The 24,964-nt window shown below is 28.1% G+C and overlaps 1 protein-coding gene across 1 annotated transcript in view; it reads right to left on the bottom strand.

The window, feature by feature from the left end:
• LOC148238093 (connectin-like) overlaps positions 1-18,633 on the bottom strand; it is a 115,843-nt gene extending 97,210 nt beyond the window's left edge. Inside the window, exon 1 of the mRNA XM_088205095.1 lies at positions 18,336-18,633. The gene's annotated coding sequence lies outside the window, so the exon portion shown is untranslated. The remainder of the gene's footprint in view (positions 1-18,335) is intronic.
• Between the last annotated feature and the right edge of the window lie 6,331 nt (positions 18,634-24,964).

The raw sequence follows: 24,964 nt of genomic DNA, 5'->3' as shown, positions 1-24,964 counted from the left end.
CAAATGAACATTTTAAAACTGTTACAGTTAAGTTTTCTTCTGACTAAAATAAATACAATTAACTAATTTTTATATTTTAGTAAAATCATATTTGAATACATTTTTACTGGTAGATACATATATATTTCTGTATCATGGTCAATCAATTATACTTGATGACTTATGACTATTAAAAGTCGAGCACAATGAACTTTTATTTAAAAAAAAATTGCTGATGACAAATATAATATATATTACACCATGTTTTTGATTTTACTTTACTGCTATTATTTTACATTATATTTGATTAAAAAAAAAGCTGATGGCAAATAACAGTTGAGACAGTAAATTATTTTTATGCATTATTTACATAAGTAAGAAATTAATTGTTATGCCATCTTATTGTTTTAAAATCTCGGTCAAGAATAAATAACATTTTTTTACTTAAATTAACTCGCAGCTAAATAATGCTATCTATATTGTATAATACTAATAATAAAAGTCATAGACTTAAAAGTAATCAGTCATACTAATTACTTCATGATTTTATATCTATAGGTTTTGCTTCTTAATATTATTACTAAAAATATAATTAATAAACTGAGGTTCAATAAAAAAGTTCAAGTTTAATTTTTACAAATCAATACTTAAATACATATTCATTATAACTAGTTACTTGAATTAAAATAAACTTAGTAACAATATATTCGTATTTTTGAACTTAAATTCATCCACTGTTTAATCAATAAATCATTACCAACTATTGTAATATTTTTATATTTATCATCTAAAAGTAAAATCAGATTTGATAAAAATAATTATAATAATAATAATAATAAATCAATAACGATGGTACAATAAGATGCGATAACAACTGTAAACTAAATTGTTTTTTTCAGTAAAATATTATATAGAATTAATATTTACGTAAAATAGTATTAATTATTGATAAATTCATGTTGAAGATTTGTTTAAACTAGTTTGAACTTTTTAACAGTATATTATCACTTTCATAAATAGTAACAGAACAACAGTATCAGTACACTACAAGTGTTAATTTAAAAATGCTTGACACATTGACCTGTTATTTACTCATTTGACTAAAAGGACAATGACATCATACGGTATTCATCAGCCGAAATCAACCGTCGCAATAAGAATTTTGTAATATTACAATTTAACATTAGATAATTTTAAGCTTTAAGCTTGAATATTTTACTGACCTTAAAATATATATTTTACAATATAATACACATAACTTATACTTATCGTTGTTATTTGACAACTAATCTAGTAATTACCTAAATATCTTATACATTTAAATAAAAGTATTTAAAATAATGTAAAATAGGAGTATCAGATGTAATGAAGCAATTTGAAAGACCTTGATTTCTCAATATTCTAAATGCTCTCTTTATTCACAAAGCAATTGTGAACGAAATGGAAACCCAGATTCGGATAATCGTATTGCTTTTATTACACATTTGGCAAAATTGAAATAAAATCGACCCGCATTTTTAAGCATTCTATAAGAAAAAATCTAGTCAAACGGGCATTCTACAAATGCTTACAATTGAAAACAGGTTTAATTTTAATTTAACACAATTGAAATGCTTTGAATAGTAAGTTTAAAGAATAGTTTTAGTGGTGTATTTAATTATTTGTTTCAGTACTTAATGTCCAGAAAGAAAACTTGTAAGAAGTTTTTAAAATTTTACTTTATCAGCTCACAATTGTCGCGAAGGTATTCAGCATTGTTGACAACTTTATTATTAGCACAACTAAGAAGTAAGGTTCAACGTTTGCAGAAAAATGGGGGAGAAAGCGTGTCGCTATGCACGATTTAATAATGAGTAAAATTTTATATAAAAGGCACAATGTTTCTATTAAGATAACATTTATAAGTATAATTCAATTTATGCGCTGACTTTTTTTTTCAATATTGTCAAATGATTTTATTAACGAAAAGGTACAAACAATGTAGTTATACCGCATTATATATTAGTTATATTAATATTAATATTATTGTAAAATTTTATACAAGAATATGTATATGATTTATCGACTCATTTGTAAAAGATTCACTTTACTTATATATTTTCAACAATTCAGCTTCACCTCTAAATGTAATATTTGCATGTTTCGTATTTATTTGATAATAAAGTGTATTTTGTGGCGGCTGATGTGTGTCACACAGAAACAAAAATAAGTAAATTCCAATGACCAATGATCATAATTCAAATAGAACTTACTTATGAAAATTGTGATTAGTAGATAAAAACAGCCGAATTGTGTCGCCTAAAACCCCTGCCAGAAAATGCAAGCCAGAAAAAATAAAGTCTAATCAGCACATGTCACTCTTGATAACGTACGTAAGAGTTGAGTTTGACAGCAAGGCTCTACAGAGAGCGTGTCAATAAATAAATTACTGAATATTTACAATTAGCATACAGTATCATTGCTAGATAAAATATACGTTTGAATCAATACATATTTTTATATATAAATCTAGTTAACCGATCATTGTGACAAAAGGTTTGCTGTAGTTATTAGAGGCGTCACTTGAACACAAGCAGAAACACTCTTCAAACATACCCACATATGTTTGCATCACGTAAATCACAGTGAAAAGTTTTTCCGCAAACACAAACGGAAATAAAACCGGAAGCGTCACGCCGGATGCGGCCCTGGCGAATCTGAAAGGCGATCGTTCGAATATAAATTTCACGACGGGCCCGTGAGTGCGTGACGAATCCGGGCATAAATCCGTGAAAAGGTGCCTTTACCCATCCCGTAAGACGATGGCCACAGTGTGGCGGTGTGGCGAAGGATCCCGTTGTTTATTCCGGGTTCCGGGTTCGGTTTCCGCGTCGGCTGCCCGAGAAATCCGCAATTCCACGGTTACGTCACGTAAAAGCTCTCTCTTTCTCTCTCTCTCTCTCTCTCTCGCTTACGTTCACGTGGTTGCCAGTAAAGTGGGTCACTGTTGTGGATGATATTTAAACGCGTATATATATATGTATATGTGTGTAGAAAATACATAATAATATCAATGAATGTGCCAAGGAATCCCTGGTCCTTTGTGTAAATAAGTGTGTTATGTTGTATATATGTATTTGCATATATATTACAATATATTGAACGTATAATACATATTATATACAAGCTGTGTCACCCCATTTCGTCCAGAGCCAACTAAGTTCGTTTAATATTCGTTAAAATAAATTAAATGTGTGTCAAAATGCACATTTGTAACACAGTGTAATTCCACTGACACATATGCGCTCATAATCTCGCGCTACTTGCTTGTAACCACAATAAACATATTTTCAACATTTATAAATCTATGACACGTTCGCTCTAAACTGCACTAGAAAACCGCTGAAAATTTACGACTTTAAAATCCGGTATAAATTTCTAGGAATGACTCAAACTAGCTATTCATTATAATAAAGATGATAAATAAAGTTGAAGTACTATTTACATTCATAAATATAGACAATTTATAGCAAACGCTTAATATATAATGAATACACACTAAAAACGTTTTCTTTAAATAATAAAAAAGCTCATAAGTAAAATAAAAAAAAATAAAATATTTCGTTGCGCAGCTCAACTTGTTTTTAATATTTAAATTTAACGCACTGCGTGACTAATAAGTTTACTAAAAAATACAGCGTTTTCTTAACGAAAAATTATTTTAACCATATTATTTTAAGTTATTAGTGAAACATTTTTATTAAATCTCAGCATCGTTTTTCAGTGAAATGTTTATTCTTTCACGTTGCGTTGGTAATTGTATCTCGACATTTTCTTTACGGAAAATAAATATCGTGTTTTTATACAAATTAACGTCTTACTATATTTTTAGATATGTATATTATTATATAAATTTATATAAAAAATACATAAATGTAACTAAAAAATAAAGTATACAGAATACAGACAAACATACATAAATTTTAATACAATACTATCGATAAAATTTGACAAATACTTGATAAAATCGTGATAATTGAGTATTTAAAACTTCATAGACAAATATATACACTGAAGCACATGACGATCGGAGTTTTGAACGGTTTAGGACCACTTGCAAATGCACCTCTTAAATAAATTTTTGTAGCCCTGAGGAGTGTGACTTCGCAGTAAGTGAGGCGCAAGTGGAAACTTGTGAGAATTTTATTAGATTATAACAGATATTGTGACAGGCTATGATGAGCGTGATTTTTTTCCAAGCAGATTCTCAGTAAATTAACGCAAATGACCATATAAATACAAAGAGACCGATACAAGTGCCGGCAACGTTAGTGGGGTCTTACGGCAAAAGCTTCACGGACATTTGGTTTAACGACTAAACGTCCACGACAAAAGCTCCACGCGACAAATGCTTTACACGATAAACGATCCACATGCCATTTGGTCTAACGAAATAACATCAACAAATAAAATTTTCAAAATTATTATTTTAATAAATCGATGAATCGATGGGTAACGGAAATTTACATGAGTAAGCCAAATAAATCAAATCCGATTGCGTAATAAAAAGTTAATCAAATGTCGAATATATTCAGTGCGTTAGTTGAAAGTGCTTTAGAAAGTCGATAGAGTTATATATGCAGGACCAATCTGATCAATTTATAATTTAATTTATTTACCCCCAATTCATATGCAGGACCAATCTGATCAATTTTTAATTAAAAAACCCCCCAATTCAAAGATTTAACAAAAAAAATCATTTTGAATATTTTTTTTGTGGACCAAATTGGCTATAGACCATTTGTCGGGTGAAGTATTTGTCGCGTGGAGCTTTTGTCATAGACGTTTAGTGGTTAGAGCAAAAGCCTATGGAGCTTTTGTCGTGGAACTAGTGGTGTAGCTATGGTGGGGCGGAGGGGGCGGGCCGCCCCGGGCGGCACTTGCTTGGGGGTAGCATATTCGCGATGGAATCGTCTAATGTGGTTTTTACCCATGAATAAACTAAAATTTATGTAAATCTACTAATAGCAAGAGCTTAACAATAATCAATTTATTATTCTAAGAAATGCTGATTTTATGACCCTGCAAAAAAATGTATGGGGGCGGCAGTAATTTTAAGGATTGCCCCGGGCGGCACAATATCCTAGCTACACCACTGCGTGAAACTTATTGCTGGTATGTGCTTATGTAGAATTATTAAAAATTTTAATAATAATAATAGTAAATAAAAATTACGAGAAATTTTAAATGTTACAAGAAATTTTTAAAATTAAAAAGTTCTAGAATTGATTGATAAGATAACAAGTTGATTTAACACATTCCTTAAATTTTCATTCATAACTTAACAAACATTTTCATCCTTCGCCTGCCTATTTTTTAAGTATTTCCAAAGCATCTGGAAAACCGCTAAAACTCAACCAATAAAAAAACCTGAAAAATAAGGATCGTACAAATTAACTAATTAATATCATTTAATAAAATATTTAAAAAAATAATTTGTATGCACTTAAAAAAATCTTTGGGTAATAAAATTATCAACGAACAGATTGGTTTCCGCGAAAATCACTCGACAACACATCAAGTTAATAGTTTAACCAAATACATATGCGCTAATTTTAATATAAAAAAAGTACTTTTAATGTGAGATATAGTAAAAGCGTTCGACACAGTAAGGCTTGATTCATAAATTATACAAAAACAAAACTACTGACTATCTGCTACACTTAATAGGCTCATATCTAACAAGTAATAGCTATGTTGTTTCATTAAATAATGAATGTTCGATCCTGCGTAAAATTCCAGCTGGAGTTTTTCAGGGAAGTTTACTCGGGCCGTTCCTCTTTATCTTTATACGAACAATAGCTTTGCATTACATCCAATAATTCAACACAATCTTTATCATTAATTGGAGACTACGATATCAATATGTATTATATTATTTCACAAATCATACATAATTACTAATATTTTCGACTAGAGATTTCTGAATTCCTTGACCCTAAATGGTTTGCCTTAGCAAAAACTGACCTGTAAGATTGATAGTTTCGTTAGGCTACTGAAGAATTTGATTCGACAAAAACTGGTGATCCTAAAGTAATTAAACACGTGAATGTAAATGAATGTGATTAAGGCAACGATCCGTGTTTATTATGAGAATCCCTTTGATTACTAACGCTTAGGCTTTTTGCTTCAAGCCAATTTAATTTCTAGTATGCCGTGCTTGAGCTATAGACAATAAGTCTTGCTAAATGAGACAAGAATTCAAAGATACGCTTCTAAGGTACTCGCAAAGAAAGTGTTTTTTGCTAGCATACAATTGATTCTTAGTGATTCGCCTTTATGCTTCAAGCAGTTTTAAATCTTAATTTGTCTTGACAGTAAATAAGTGATAAAGATAGTCGCTGAATGAGAAAATAATGGTTTTAACAGATTAACGCTTCTCTTAAGGTCAATATAAAATTATATTTTGATAAGTATGCAAAACCCCTATATGTATTGCCAGATAAAAATATGTTATTATAGGTTAAATTTTTATTTTTAATTTATTAAAGTGAAAAAGTATTACTTTTTTATGTATAAATGTAAGTGTATGGTTTAAGTATGTATTTTCACTTCACTTGCTCTTGCCAGCGCCAAATTTAACTCTGAGTAATCCGTTTGTTTCCGTCGAAAGTTTGGTTAAAGTAAACTCAGGCCCGGTAACCATTTGCATAACGGTGCAATTGTAATGTGCGTAAACTTTCGCACGGGGCGAGTATTAAAAGTTAAATAACGGCGCTTGGTTCGCTTGCGAGACGTATCATTGTCGAAATTAAATTGTAACTTTAAAATGTTGCAGCTACTTTGTAGCCCTCGAGTAAAGTAAAAATAATTTATTAAACTTTTTGGGTCGACTTAATCAAAGTGCGCCCGCATGCAAATAAACTGAATACTGAACGACCTACATACTATTTGGTCCATTCGGTTAAAGTATCGCTCACTTTTTTGTTCATGACGTCCATAAATCACGAAGTTGGAAAAAAGTTTTTTATTGCAAGAATTATTCTTATACATTTTCGAAAACAACAGTATATCAAAGAGACAATGTATGAGTTGTTGATATTGCGATTGTAATTTAAATATATCTTATATAAAAATATGGCATTGGCCGTAAAATTTCAACACCCTTAAAAATATTGGACTGAAAAATAATTTCAACGACTGGTATTTTAATATGCTACAAACAAATTTGTTTCGATTAATTAATAAATATGTTTGGTATAATCATTTCCAGAAATTTACTTTTTAATTGCTATTTATTTGATTTATACTATAAATGAGAAAGAAAAAATACTTAAATTTAAGGTCAAAGAGCAAATTTAATTTTAAAGAAATCACAGAATTTAAATTATACTTTCATTACAACAGTAAGTAAAATAATTTTCCTCGATAAGTTAAAATACCTTAGTGAATATGATACATAAGAGCTCAAGTAATTGCAAAAAAACAAATGTAAACTGTCCAGGATGACCATTAAAAAGATTACTGGGAAAATGTCTTTAAACGGACGACCAACCATATTTATTTATTTATTAAAATTATAACCATCGTGACCTGACAGGCAAACCTAATGCGTCACGATAGTCAAAAGTACTAATACATCATAATACATACAAATATAAACAAGATAAAACAACAGACACAAATCACCTCAACAGGTGTGCATTGTCCCATACGAATTGAACCAAAACTCCATAAGTGCAAGAGAAAATGTCAATATTACTATGGACAGAATTGAGCAGATAAATGGCCTTGGCCAGAGAAGAGTTGGCAAGTGCTCCAGTTCTACACTTAACAGGCAAGAATAGTGGACGCGACCGAGAACTATATCCACCTTCAGGAGCCCACATTTGAAGCTGCTCGAGCACTGAAGGATTGTCTACGATGCCCTTGAGCAATTTCCAGAAGTGTTTAATTACATAAACACTTCTGCGAGTCGACAAAGAAACGTATCCCAGGGCTCCCAAAATAAAAGCACTGGGAAACAAGAACGGATAATACCCGTATTCCTTTAAGTATAAATATCGAAGAAATTTACGTTGTACTTTTTCCAGCTTCAATTCATTACATTGATTCATTACGCCTGGGATCCAAATGATGGAGCTAGTTTCTAGTATGCTGCGGACTAGAGTATCATAAAGAGTGCGCAATACTAAAGTATTCCTGAAGTAACGCGCATTTCTCAAGATAAAACCGAGCATTTTTAAGGATTTGCTATGAGTCTCTGCAATGTGCTGGCTAAATTTCCAACGTTCTTCGAAAGTCACTCCTAAATCCTTAGTTGAAGAAAACCTTTCCAGAAAATATCCGCCTAGGTGGTATGAATATTTTGCCGGCGTTAACGACCTTGAAAATGAAATTGTGTGACATTTCTTTACACTGAAAGGCAATTGGTTATAGCAAGCCCATTTCCATATAGAGTTGAGATCCTCCTGTAGGTCGAGGGAATCAGAAATCGAATGCATTTTCTTGTAAATTTTCAAGTCATCTGCATATAATAAAAAATCTGAATGCTCTATTGCTGTTTCTATGTCATTAATGAACAATAAAAACCACAATGGACCCAAATTGGATCCTTGAGGTACTCCAGTAGGGGTCTTATATCGTTCTGAAAAAGAGTTATTATACTTGACGAATTGATATCTATTGGTCAAGTAATTTGAGAATAGATTTATGAGATCTTCAGAAAACCCAAAATTAGATAACTTTTTTACAAGTAAAGCATGGTTAACTTTATCAAATGCTTTTTCAAAGTCTGTGTATATGACGTCCACTTGTACATATAATAATGATGGTCCCAGAAGTTGGACATTTCGCTGCAAAGCGGTTTTAATTTTTAAAAATAAAAAACTGAGACAAGACATATATAGCTATATAATTTAAAAACGTAAACTATGAAATAAGTTTGAATTTATCTTTGCTAGTAATTAAATTAAATTAAAATGGCAAAAGCGTTTTTAAAGTATAAAACCTTCTTAGAAATTTGAAATATTTGGATCAGATAAGTAAAATGTAATGTAGACGCAATTAGAGCCATTTGAAAGTAATGGTTAAACGCAGATTAAAAATCGACACTGGTAAGACGGTTTACGGAGCACATTATTGGGGAGTACAGACCATCAACGATGCGTCATCTACGTTGAAATAATTCCGCGGACTCCCAGCTAAACCTTTAACCCTTTAGCGTGCAAAGGCCGAAATCGGTCGATATATCGACCGACGACATTACGGTCTATAATTCAATACCTATAATAAAATCATCCTTAGCATTAAAATTTGTCGTCGAAGAAGCTCTTTTGTTGATACATCGACCATATGAAATATAGTTGTCGCTATCGGCCAAAAAACGATTAAATCAAAAATCAAATTAAAACATTAAAACAATCTCAAAATTTTTTTTTTTTTAATATTTCTTTATATGTTTTTATGTAATATATGTATAATATTTCAAACAAATAAAATATATTTTTAAACTACTATTTAATAATTTATTATAAAAATAAAATATTCTTAAAATATGACCCTAAGTGGTCAATGGTCGATATATCAACCGACAGAAATTTCGAAATTTCCAAAAAAAAAAATTTTTTAATTTTTTTTATCAAAATTATTTTTTTATAAATAAGTAGAGTTTAAGAAAGTAATTTTTTAACTAATAATTCCAAACTAATTAATTTTCACGCTAAAGGGTTAAAGGCTGCAATCTTGGTAAATGGCACCATGGTATTAAATTGCAGCTTAGTGAAAAGTTAGTAAATAAAGGCGTTCTTTAAAGGACATATTTTCTCTCTGCACTGGTCGACAAATTAAAACAATATTATCTCCGATGCTTGGCAAAGTAAGAAGGTTTCTCAGAAGCACTTAAAAACGTACATTTAAATGCGATTTTAAAGTAGTTTGAATAAACATAAGCACATTCTTTATCGTGGCAAACGGATCTTATGGGTAAAAAGCAGCAAAAGAAGTAGAAATCATGTTTATATGCAAGAATTGCAAGTATAGAATTGCAAGAATTATAAGGTTTAAGTTTTAAACCATTATAAAAAATATTTGCAAAAAAAATAATAATTTATTTGTAACGTATAACATTTATGGTATGATTTATAAATAAAAATAAATAAATATGTATCTGTAAAAATCTGTAAAGGCTATAGAAAAAATTGATTTTGCCCATCTTAAGATTGTAATATCTGATAATTTTGCTCAAATGATTAAATATAATCACACAATTTGAGCATATAACTTTTATATTAATTTTTAAGGTCTTGATTGACTTGAAAAATAACATATAACTCTTAGATTTTCAAAGATGTGTTGTCTTAATATTTTGCATTTTTTATTAAAAAAGTTTTTCTACTTATTGTGATCTAACATTCACGGACGTAAATCATTTGCAGGTTTTAAATTAAGCAGCGAAAAAAAATCTAAAACGTTATGACACGCTCTTTTTTTAGTAACGATTTTTTATAAGGTCATATTTTATTTTTTGTTCCTAATAAAATATTGAACGGAAATTCTATGGGTCTACCTCATATGATTGTATTTTACTATCACACATATTAGTTAAGGTAAATATATCAGTTGTTATCGTATAAATTGTGTACGTGACGTTCAAAGCAACACTCGAAAAAAAAATATTTTCGAGGAATCGTTATATATAGCCGGTAGATGATTTGTAACCTACAAACGATTCACGCGCGCAATCGCGAAACGTCTACTCTACATGTTATGGTAAATCAAAATTATGTAATTATATATTATTTTTTATATAATATTACATCAACTTTAGCATTTCCATCGCTTCCCCACAATAAATATAAAACACACCCCTTGTTAAAAACATGCCCTTTTCATAATTCAAGCTTATTTTTTTATAACATGTCGCAAAACATACGTATCGTTCTTTTAAAACGAATTTTTAAAAATCGTATCACGTTTCGCAATAATTATACTCGAGATTTGCTTATTAAATATTCCGTTTTACGGTATGGTTTACATATTCTCGTTCCCGAGACATAATATCAAAAAAGATCAACATCATCGAATGTCGTGTACTACATCCACATATTATTATATCCAAAGCGGCGTATTAAACAGCACTTTTCTCCGTTCCATATTGTGTATTATGAACGTAATATATATCCTATCATACATTCGGAAAATCTCAGCGGGCTTTTGTCAGATCAAACAAATCCCTTTCATATACTTTGGAACATTCGTTTAATCCCATGTCATTTTTATATATCTATATATGTACAGAATGGTCCGATACTACTTTACTTGTAAAAAATATTTATAATATAATACTTATTTTTACCTTTAAATTGAGTAGTTTGTATGGTAAATGTTTTAGCGATTTTTATATATTTTATCAGTTGTATATAAATAAATAATTTTGGGATGATCTATAAATGTATTTTTATAATAGATATTTTAGACAAAAGCAACGGGTGAATATAACATGACAGGGTGTATTTATATATATATTGGTTTATTTATCATTATTAGCAAAGAACATGAAACTTCACTATTTGGCTTATCGTTGGAGAATTAAGCCCCCAAGGTGGGCGGGCACGCAAAAACAACGGGCCTTGTTCACGCCAATTTGCACGATGACTTAATCAGCAAATTGTCTTAATGTGTATCGCATTGTATTGTTGAATTATTATTACAGAAAAAGATAGAGAGAGAGGCATAAATAAACGTTAACGTTTCGGTTAAAACGAACGGCGCCTCGAGGTTAACCGGACATTGATATGGGCCGGCTAAATTAACGTTGGAGGAGCAAAAAATAATAATTTAGTATCGATTATGAATTATTTAATGTATTATATTACGCAATTGTGGTATTTATTATAATTATTATACTCGAAAAGTAAACAAGCAAGCAAGTAAATAAAATATTTATATTATAATATAAGATTTGCTGAGAATTGTTGGATAAGTATATTTAGAATATTAAATTTAGAATAGTCAAAGAAGAAATATAAAAAGGTTTCAAGAATTGAAGCAATTTGTATTTATTTGGTTAGAAACACTAGAAGCAAAATAAACCAGACTTTATTCACGACACGTTGTGCTTCAAGTATGTATTTAAAATGGCCGTGACAATTCTTAATCCTACCTAGTGTGAAGTTCCTTCAAAGATTCTGTGTCATTTTGTTTATAAAAAAATATGAAAAGGTTAAATCTTGGTAAATATTTTTATGAATTTTCAACAGAAAGTGACGATCATAACAAAGAAATTTTGTCAGTGACCCACTCATAGATTACTATGAAACAATAACAGTAAAAATTGAGCTATCAATTTTTTTTTTGTTTCTAAAATAAAGTAGGCGTAAAGCCTAGAACTAAGACGTTAAAAAAGTGATAAAGCGTATTCTTAATAGTATAATAGTTAAATAAATGTCGGAATCATCTGTGATCGTTACTACGAAATTGATCGCAAGAGGTTGTTAAAAACTTATAAGATTAATTTTTATTATAGACTATATCTAAAAACATTTTTTCTCTTCGGCGTTATCTGAGCGCATATCTATTAAAAATCATTTTTTTGAAAAAAGTTTTATTACTACCCGAACAAAGCAAAAGGGTCAGTGCTTAATGCTATGGAATGCGCCGATAGGTACCAAGTATCACCTGGAGCCGCATTCCATATAATTTAACCACTTAAAATTTAGATACTTTTAATAAGATACTCCTACCGCATATTTATCAAAACTAGCATGATATATGAGTGATTATAAACTCAATTTATTTTTTATCTGTTTAAGAGATCAAAATTAGTAATTGTTATTAAATTATAGCTCTGATCGATTATCACAGATGTTTTCTCAGATTTTCTCGATGATTAATTTAAATTGATATAGGTCGTTTATAAAATGTATTAAAAAGTCTTTAATAATTAGCTACTTTACCTCATAGAGAATATAGATTATGTAATATATTATTATAATTTTGCACCACATATACGATTGCTCACCATAATGACCACTTAAACAACGAAAATATAAATCTCACACGTTACATATATTATTTATCAATCCTTTTACGAAACCTCACATATTAAATTATAGTAGCATAAACAATTGGAAATATTGTACGGATCACTGAATTGCACAATCCGTTCCAAAAACGTTAATTACTCATTATTACCATCTATAAAAATTAAAATTTGTATAGGAAGACGCTCGTCATTTAATCCTGCATCTAAAATCATTGATTTCTTAACTCCCTGATAACCAAAATGTTACTAAGTCATTATTAACGACAATAAAAACAATTATTTTTATGAGATGATGCGCACTAGAGAAAATATGTCAGACCCTGCATATAAAACAATTGCTCTTTAAGCTCTCTGGTTACTGATTACCAGAGTAGATATCTAGACCGATTTTTTTTAAGACGTGAAAAGTGAAACATAAAAAAACAGTAACAAATATTCTGTTTCCGCCTCAAATATTTTCATTATACAGACTGTCGAGTATTAAAAGGGACATTAAACTCCTTCCCAAATTCTTAAGGATATATACGACCGAACACGATCTTACTATTCTTTTACCAGGAATATGCTTTTTTGAAAATCACTAATGAAGTAGTGATTGCTGCTGCTCCAATGACAATAATCCCTAGAGTAGAACACAATCTTTAAGACGGCTCGGAGACTGCGGGACACATACACAACCTATTAAAGCACATACTTATGTGTATACATATATTTGCACAAACTATAAGGCTATCTTTAAAAAAATTTATTGCATTATAAAATCAATGCTTTTAATATGCAATAATATATTATTGAAAATACATGGACGATTATTGACTTATAAAGTTTTGTAAAAATATAATAGAATAAGTAATTTAAGCCAATTGCGAAAATTAGTTTTTATAGAATTACCTATACTTTTCCATTAGCAAGCATAATAATTCAAATAACTAAACAATTTTCTAGAGAAAAGATCGTAGATTTCAACTATTCGAAGTTATTGCCAAAGAAACAACAGCATTGAATAATATTGCATACTGTTAAAACCTATTTTTTATATACTAATAAAAACCATAGAGCTTTTTAGAGAGAATAAATTAGAGTCCTATTTGCAAGATTATTTTAGAACTGACTATTAGCAATATAAATTAATAATTATATAGCATTTATTAGTGCTAGTTTTTATTGTCACACATTTTATTTCGTGATATGTTTAATATTGTTATGAAAATAATAAAATTTTATTAAAAAAGTACTTTATTTTTATAGTAATAATTTTTAACATTATTTATAAGATTTACATCTGTACGAAGTGTAACATTAAAAATTACCAATTTTAACTTTGAGCTCAGAAATTTGTTCATACATATTTAAAAGTGTTACTTTAATGAACTTTTTTACTAGCCAAAGAATTATAAAAAGGTGAGGTAGCAATACCATGAATACGACAAAAATAATGAATAATAAAATAAAACACTTTGAAGGACGGCCTAAAGCAATGAATAATTTATCTACAAAAAGGTAGGATAGTCCTTTATACGATTCGGGGGTCTTTTATTAAAATTAAATTAAATAACAATCATCACCAAAGGGGTGACTCAAATATATAGTAACAACACTTTACATTAAATCTGCATAAGTTTCATCGCAAAAATATGATAAATATATGTATATATCTTATAATTTTTGAGGCTCTAAAATTTTTCGTTGTATTAGTTGAGAAATAAATTAGCTTATTTTTTATCCTAGGAAGTATGTATTTGGCACCTTAATCAATAGAAATTAATAATATATATTAATCCCTAATTTTGATCTCACAGGAACAATATTAATTTAAATAAACTAAAGTTTATATAAGATTTAAATCGAGGTCCTCAAAATTTATTTGGAAAAAATATTTTTTTGACAAAAAAGCAAAAAATATTTTACAAATAATTTAACAGTGAACTTATTAAATGTTAGTATATATATATTAAAATAATTAACTAACAACAAACAATGAAATAAATGTTTTCATTAGAACAAAGCAATATTCTTAAGTAATTATACATAAATTAATTTGCTCGCGTAGCTCGATCAATTAATTTGCTCCTTAATCGTCATTCAATTTTCTGTTTTAGTGCCATGGGATCCTGCGGTTTGGACCTCTCCCTGATGGCGTCCCCGAGGATATTGTATTAGCAATTTGCCTTAAAGGTTTATGTTACAGCCTCGAATCCAATTCAAATAATACGTATGTATGTGCGTAAGTATAAACGTATCTCGCGCTCGTATTTGGATAATTTACAATATTATTTTTCATTTCCCGGAAAATTACTTTAGCTTTCACAATTCCCATCTGCACTTCATCCCATTTTAATCTGAATTGTTTGCGCTGCAGCCGAATAGCGTTTTTTTTTGCTCTCGGCACTCACGGGACTAAAAGTTCTGGCGTTTTGATACATTGAACAACTTCTTGCCGAAAACTGTTGATTGCAAACCGTTTTTCATTTTTTCGAAATTAAAATTGTATATTTTTATACGGTGACATAAAAACCAACGGTATTATAAAGATTTATTGCAAGAAGAAATAGAAGGGACAGTAAAAATAGTCTAGTATCATCTGATTCACCAGATGTCTCAAAAATACATATATATTTCAAATAGCTGCCATGTCCATTAAATTGAGTATATTGTAAATTAATATGTATTGATCGAAACCACTTTGATTATTTACATTATTAAAATGTAACACTTCTATATTTTTTTTTAAATTAATTAAAACAATTATATACAATATTAATTAACATCAAAACTAAAAAGCTGTCTTTATATATGTATAATATAAGACATCATTTTAAAATATTTATTTTCAGTAGTGGTAGTTATATGATTCCATTGAAAAAATGATATGATGTTCTTGTTTGTTATTTTGTATATAATTGAGCATTTAATGCTTTAATTAAAATGAAAATGTTATATTATTGCAATAGTACTAAAAACATTTTTTCATTATATTCAAACAAAAAATATAGATAAAAACTTAGAAAACACTATGTAATAATTAAATTAGCATATTTATGCATAAACCTATTTTAGCTAAAATACATCTTAAATTTTGACTATATCTAAAAAAATAATCTTTATCCATGAAATTTAATATTAAAATAATATCTTAGAAAAAGAGTTTATTTTAAGCTTTTTCAATAGTATATAAAATAAGGAAGGCTCAAATTATTTTTCAGTACAGAGCAGCTTTTAACATTTTTCTGCACAATTTTGTAAGCGTGAATTTGTTTGCTTATTTGTATTTTGTTAGCAATTTAAAGAACATTGTAAATTGCTAATAAAATAAAAAAAATTCTTAAAGATACATTTTACAAATTAAAATATTAAAATATGGAGTATAAGAGTGGTATTCAGTTTTTTTTTAATATAAGTTTATAATTTAAAATTACCTAAAAAAGCCATGCTATTGAAAGTGAATAATATTTTTCTATAAATACATAACACGTGTTACATTTATACAAAACTATAGTATGAACATACAGTTATATTAACATACATATGTATATTCATGATTATATTTAATAAGCTCTCGAAATAAATACACTTTGTGGGTGTGCTTCCACAAAACCAACCCTTATTGTACGCACATACCTAGAACCATAATGACATAATATAGTTCGTGTCACATACACGAACCATAGGGAATTAGGTACTAGGCATGCTAATAATTACCCAAATTAAATTAAATGCTATATTATTAGAAAGAGAAAACACAACTTTTGTAAAACTAACTGAAGATAATTATATAATAAATATTTTATCACTATTATTATTTAATATATTGTTATTCTACTGCTTTTTTCCTTCATATACATATATTTAATTTATAGTTTAACTAAATAAATTTATTTGTGACATTTAAAACTAAATAGAAAATGTAATTGAGTTTAGCATTCATTAATATATTTTTTTTAATATATGTAAATAATAAAGAATAACTTTTAAGATTTACACCAACTAAATTTAATATATTTTTAATATTTGCATGAATCTACTAATACATAAAATATTTTTTAGTAATTTTTTGAACACAAATATAATAAAAAAAAATACTATTGGGCTATAATTAAATGCGCCGTCAGCATATTAACAGCATTTTCCATTTTTTAAATACTTTAAATCACAGAATTAAGATTAAAATTCAATAAATAATTTATTTTAAATATAAACTGATTTTATAAAATCTGTTTTCTTAAAAAAACTCTCAAATGATAATTTATTTTTTAAAAAACAAATCATGATTCTACATTTACAACAATATCCAAGAACGTATATTTTTTTTATTATATTTAAAAGCAATTTTTTTATTCATATATATATGTCCAAAAGTGAAAAAAAAAAAAATATGTATAGAGACTACTTTTAAGTGCAGGATCTGTATTTTTAAGTGTTTAAACGAGAGGTCTCAAATCGATAAAATATTTTTTCTTGAATCGTAAAAACAATTCTTTTCAAATAGATTTTATAGAAACAATTTTACTAATACTATTAATATTGACTTGAAAATATGTAAGCTTAAAATATATAGTATAAAATTTGATATTAGGGCTACTTTTGACTGCGCCATTTGTATTTTTAAGTGTTCTTCAAATAAAAGGTAAAGAGGTGAACAAATATATTTTTTTTTAATCATAAATTAATTATTTTTAAATATAAATGAACACATTTGAACCATTGCAATGGTCTTAAAAATATGTTAGTTCAAATTTTTTGTAATAATTATGTATAGGGGCTACTTTTAAGTGTGCCAAAATTTAAAGACATACGCGCAAATCGTACTTTTTATAATACAATTTAAATATACGATACTAATAGAAACGCTAAAAATTAATTTTATTATCAAAATTTAGGTGATGGTTTTTAAAAATATGTATTATAATTTAAAGCTTGAATAAACTTGGAATGCTAGAATGAATATTTTCTTATATTATAATTCTACCACCTTCCATTTTTATATTTTTTTCGTGATATGGGTATGGAATGTGGTAGAAAATATTTAAGCGGAATTTTCCGTTCTCTATATATTTTTATGAACCTCTTCTTATACGAGGTAAACTTATATTACGAGAGCCGAAAAAAGCCAAATGTCAATAACGTCCAATGATTGGCCGCACTTTAGACCACCACTACACCACTGTATATAAGTGTAGCATAATGACGAAGGTCGACATTCGGACCACGTACCGGTTAAGACTTAAAAACTTCGATAAGGGTCGACATCTTCAATTCCCGAAATCGACAGCGAAACCTATAAATTTCACCGGCAAACTAATTGTATACACGTAATATAAAAAAATATACTCACACGTTGGCGATATTTTAAGTTTATTCGTCCGCCTCTACAACATATCTTTTTCCCTTCATTTTACATTCAGTCAACACAATTTTTAACACTGCACTCAGTATGTTTTCTTATATAAATATATATATATATATAGAAAAAGTTCACAAAAGTTTTTTTTATGGATAAACACTTAAAGTATTACGAAATACACTTGTTTAGTTTATGTGTGATTTGATGTGTTCATATGTAGTTTTTCTTTTAGTTTTCGAAGTTCATTTTTGTTAGGGCTCGATACTTCGATACGACCGCGCCACGGGAAAGAATCGCTCCAACTGAGCACTAAAAGGATCGACCGCTAGCGCCACATAGCGGCGCTAAAATGAAGCTCCAGGTTTGCGCAATGTGGCGCTGGCGTAGTGAGAGGAAGTAGCCTATGGCAACGGGCCGGGATGGGGAAAAACTTTTTCCTAAATGTGCAGGTATTCAATTTTCATCTATTTATTCCGCCAACTTTGACCCGTGAAGGGTCCTTATCGGAGAAAATAAAATCTCTCCCTTTCAATATTATGAAATCTGAGGATAGAGTAGCGCTATATTTCTACCTCTATAGAGAATTAGAAAGGTATTGAAATCGACGAAACTCAGCCAAAATCAGATTTCAATCAAAATGCTCATGCCTATATGATATTCTATTAGATTTTATGGTTTGAGTTTTTGATTCAGGATCAGATTGAAAGATCTTATATTTTGTAATTATAATAACTCAGTTTTAAACCTTGTTTCAGAATATCATATGTTCTTTATTAGTTAAATGTAATCAATTTTTTCCAGCTTTAAATTTTAATACATATTTTTAAAAACTATCACTTAAATTTTGATGAGAAAAGTATTTTTTAGCTTTTCTATTAGTATTGTGCTACAATAATAAACTAAAATTAAAGTATGCTATTTAAATATATATATAAATAAAAAAAATATTCAATAATATTTCAATTGTATTAATAAAAGTATGATTTGCGTGTATGTCTTTAAATTATGGCACACTTAAAAGCAGCCCCTATATATAATTAATATAAAAAAATTAAACTACCATATTTTTAAGACCATTGCAATTGTTCAAATATGTTCATTTATATTTAAAAATAAATAATTTATGATTAAAAAAAAATATATTTGTTCAACTCTAAACCTTTAATTTGAAGAACACTTAAAAATACAATTGGCGCACTTAAAAGTAGCCTACAGATCAAATTTAATACTATATATTTTAAACTTACTTATTTAAAAGTCAATATTTATGGTATTATTGGAATTGTTTCTACAAAATCTATTTCAAAAGAGTGGTTTTCACGACTCAAGAAAAAATATTTTACCGATTTTAACACTTATAAATACAGATCCTTAAAAGTAGTCCCTATACATATTTTTTTATTTTTTTTTACTATTGGTCATATATAAATGAATAAATAGAATTGATTTTAAAATTTAATAAAAAAAATATACGTTCTCATTTTAGAACGTATATTTTTGCACTTAAAGTAGCGTACATTTTTAATTAATTTGATATTTAAGACTACTATTTTTTTCCGAGACAATAAATTGCATTATTAATAATAATTTGTTTTTCCAGACATAGATGCATACCTAAAATTTGATATTTAATTTTAAAAATACCTGTATATAACTGCATTTCGGAAAAACATAAAAAAACATTAGGTGATCGACAAAATCCAATATATAACACGGATATCATTAGAATACGGTCAATTGGGCGATGGACAAATAGGCGATGGTCTGTTGGACGAATGGGTAATGCATTACAAATAAATATGTAATGCAAATCTTGCTTTATTTAATTAAATTACCCGATTATTAGTTATGTAATTAACATGATTTACTACATATTAAAATATATACATACATATAGGTACATATATCAGTAATATTTTTTAGAAACGATTTAAAAGATAAAAACATTCTACAGTCAAAGCAAAATATATACCATATTAACTTATCATAAGATATCCCTTAAACCGTTTGATTTTTTTATTCAAGAACTTGTAGGAGTTACTCGATATTACAAAACATTTTAACTTAAGCTAGTAATTTAAATATAGATACCTAACACTACCAATAAATGCTTATCGTGGATTTTGCCGTTTTCGCGAATTTTTTTATGTTTTGAACCTTGGAAATTACTATGAGAACAAACTTTCGGAAGTTCTAAAAATATCATATTTTACAGTTATCTATTTTGAACTACATATAGTATTTCTAATAACCTTGAGCTTAGTATACTTCTGAATTTTGACTGGAAAAGTTCGCAAACCGCTTCGTTGCGTCATTGAAAACTATTTCTGTCGTGGTTTTAAAATACTTTGTCACAGTGTCATTGTATTTTTGGTGAAAAAAATTCAGTACAGCACGAAAACAAACATTTTCTATACATCATCGTTGAGAAAGAATAGTTTGAGTTACCCTAGTTTATATTCTCCATAAATTAATAATTCAGAGATATTAAGTAAAAAATACAAAGAAAAATGTGCTTGATATGGATATTTTTATGTTTAAGGGTTGATTCAATTAAAAACAAAGGCTGTAAAATTTGCTTGATCTGGACGGCTTTACTTTAACACAGGTAAAAACAAAAGGTTGCTCTATAAAACTGATAATTATATGAATCACAATCAACGAATCCTACCCCCCCTGCATAAAACGTTAGCGCCCTCATGTAAGTCATCCCTTCGAGTACACGCATCGTTTCTCGGCATCTATTGCATACTTGTACATTGGACAGGTATTTTTATTTTATTTGAATACAGTATAAAATGCAAACCTGGTAAGTGTTTACTTTACACAGCTCTTTGTTTCTATAGCTGTCATAATAAATACAAAAGGTGCTTTTTTTTACATTTTCCATAGATTTTTAGTATTGATTTTAGATATAATATAAAGCTCAGGTCTTTTAAATAATTTTTAGATGGATCACAAATTTATAAAAATCACCAAATACGATTAAAAACATTATTTTACCATTCAGTAAAAAAGTTAGTGAGAGAAGGATTAGGGTTTTAATAGATAGACATCAGTAAGAAACCGTCGTTATTTTAATATAAATTTGTATTGTAATAAACATTTTTGGAAACTGAAGTTTGCTCGATTGTACGGTTCAAATACATGCAAAAAAATGCGTGGAAGTCATAGAAAAATAATTACATAAGAACAGAATATTGTTGAAAAATCACATTATTTGTGTCACGACTAGAGTTATAAAATGGATAGATGCTAAACAACAATTATGTTTAGCTTACAAAATTTAATTGGCAGTCTTTAATATTGTTTATCGCGGAATAATAGACAAATATTAATTATACCAAATAAGATCGATAATATTAATGAATCTAATTGAAATAATATTGAAGAATAAAAAAAATACTTAATATAAAGTTAATAGCAGTGAATAAATTTAATAAAACATTTATTAATAATAATAGCTTAAAAAAAATATATAAGCAAATAGCGAACGATCAAATTCGTAAAATAATATTAGGAATTATAAAAACTGAAATAAATTCGTCACTCACGGTATAAAAATGGTGAGATACATCAAGGAAGCATTAGTAAGATTGAAAAACTGAATGAAATGGTTTTTCTTTTCAATAAATGAATGGTTTTATAAGCTGAACAACTATGCTTAGAAATTTTTAATTGATATCTATTCAACGTACACCTTTTCAGAAGACAAATTCAATATCATTGCATCTATTTTGTATACTTCATTGCCAATCAAATTTAGTGTAAAATCTTTATGTTGCCAAGTAGCAATTTTTTTGACTGCAGACGCTAAATTGCATTTTTTATTCAAAGAGTTAAAAAAACTTAATGATTCAAGAAAAGCGAACTGTCATTTCAAATGTCTTAAAATATTTACGCATTTCAAAAACATCCACGGACTTTTATCATATCTCATACATATTTCAACCTATCACAAAATCAAAATTAAGATGAAGATTAAGAAGTTGAAGATAAAGAAATAGAAATTTTACTATCCAAACAAAATAGCTTTCTTTTATTAGAATATACATTACAAAACACTTCAATATGACAATGAAAAAAATTTAAAAAATCCACTACATATTTTAAAAAAATTAGGCGCGATGAGGTAGCTTATTTTAAATCTCAAAAAAAAGAAAGCAAATTCTTACAATAATGTAAAATTATTTAATAACCATTTGTTTTGAAAGCTTTTTGTGCAGCTGGATTTAATTGCACCAATATATTATAAAAATTGAGCGATTCCAGCATTGATGAACCGGCCATTTCCAGGTGATATTTTAATTTAAAGAATCAAACAATTTCCAGTATTTATGATCATTTACATTTAAAAGTGAAACCTCAAGTTACGAGTAACTTGACTTACGACTATTTTAAGATACGAGCATTTTTTTCCCTTATAATTATTTTAGGTACTATGTATTTCAATTAAAATTAATCCATTTTTATTTTCGATAGCATTTTAATTAATTTCAATGAGTGAGGGATTTGAGTTACGAGCTCCGTAACTGAATGAATTAAACTCGTAAGTCAGGGAACCGCTGTATTTTTTTTCTATTTTTAACTGGCTCTGCAACCTGGATAAGTTATGGTCACCTCAAAGTGAGGTCTTCCTGACATTATTTTATTACTTGTTAGGATTGTTAATCCTTAGCCAAATCTCCAAAGTAATAATAATTTAGATATACATATTTTTATTCTATAATTATCACTATTTTTTTGTTATATCGGTTATAATGTTTAAAACACCTTGCTTCATTTATAATGATGTCAAATATAAGTCTATTACAAATTAAAATTAAAGCAACTAGGTTGTAAATTTGCGGTTTATGATATTTTAATTTAAAAACATTTTAAGCTAAAATAAGCTATGAAAACCAAAATGAGCACCATTAAAATCGACACATTTTGATAAACTAATTACAAGCTTGTTTAATTCTGTGGTGTTACATTTTGTTGTTCTAGAGAATATAAAACTCAATTTTAATGTTGTCGAAAAACATAAACAAGTAAAAAACTGTTTTCGAGATGTCTGGTAAAGTAGTGGACGAGGCAATCGGTAATGGTCCGAACTTGTTTATCTTTAAGAGGGTCGAGCATTGTCGTGCAAGAGAATTGGACCTTTTCAATTGACCAGACGTGCATTTTATTGATTTTTTGATAATATTTTTCAACTCTTATGGTTTCGCCAGGGATTTAAAAAAAATGTATTGATTTACTGAGCTATCAAGCAGTCACAATTATTTATTTTGGTAATAATTTTTTTTTAGCAAAATGCTATGAGGCTCTAAATTTATTCAGACCTATGCAGTGTTCATTATACTTTACAATACGATCAAGAAATGAATCGTATCTATTGCGTATATGAGTCTTAGAGCAAATATCGTAATAATACAAAAAATGTGTATTATAAGTTTTTACATATTTTACTTGCATATTAGTGAAATGATATTAGAATATATTTTAGCTGTTAAATATATTTTTATATATAAAAAATATATTTAAACAAACTTTCATCTAAAATATAAGATCAACAACAAGAAAATGAAAATGTATTTGGATAAAATTTACTAAAATACAAGTAAAATTATATTTTTACTAGTGAAAATAAAACTTTGCTAAAAAATATACATTCACTGTAACACTAAACGTTGTATCCAAACCTAACTTTTTATACATTAAAAGAATGTTTTTAAACTGTCAATTTTAGAGCATCATATAAATTCAATAGTGCCAATCAGTTAAATTATATTTTTGCTAGTAAAATATACATTTAACGGAAAAAATTTACCTAGATAGTTTTTCACTAAAACAGTTAATTAATAATTATAATAGTAAAAATAAAATCTAACTGAAAAATACACATCTACTGTGAAATATTTATTTAGTTCGTAAGCTACGTGTAAATAAAAATGGATGATAACGCCCTTGTGTTTTTTAATAGTATATGATAATAAAATTTACCAACAGCAGTGGTATAACTTTGAAAACTAGTTAGACGATGAAAGATCTGTTTGATATAAGTTTACTGTATAAAATATATAATTTAGCGAAATGTGTATTAGAAATGCAAGTTGCAGTATTAGATAGCAGTATCAAATAGAAAAGGGTAGTAGAGTCTCGCAGTTGTGGAAATCGAGTAGCTTTGGTCTTTAGTTTTGTATGTTAGCTGAGACGACTTGGCAAGTCTGTTTAATAAGGAACAGTCCGAAAGTAATTGTGGAGCAAACTCAAGATAATTAGTGATTGGTCTTTCGAAGAAGCATGTACAAAAGAAAGATAAGACAAATTAATTGGCAATCGGGCGAGTGTTTAACTCCAACAAATCTAACCCTTTATGAAAGTTAAAATTTATTTATTGGGCCATCAACCGATAAGGATAGTTCAAACAATGCTTATTTTACCGTCTTGAAAAAAATTAAAAGTTAGTGAAGTTTATAAATATAATTGGTTAAAACAGTTTGCCATAAAAATAATTATAAAAACACAAGTATTTCTAGATGAGGCTTATGACTTTTTGATACATAACCATTAATTAACTAAATAATTCTTCGATTAAAGACAGATGTATTCTAAGTTTGTAATAAAATATATAT

The sequence above is a fragment of the Plectrocnemia conspersa genome, unplaced genomic scaffold (genome assembly GCF_051122295.1).
Source record: "Plectrocnemia conspersa isolate PC_06_02 unplaced genomic scaffold, ASM5112229v1 ptg000002l, whole genome shotgun sequence".
NCBI lineage: Eukaryota > Metazoa > Arthropoda > Insecta > Trichoptera > Polycentropodidae > Plectrocnemia > Plectrocnemia conspersa.
The sequence above is the reverse complement of the archived record's forward strand: the minus strand, read 5'-3'. Positions and strand labels throughout refer to the sequence as shown.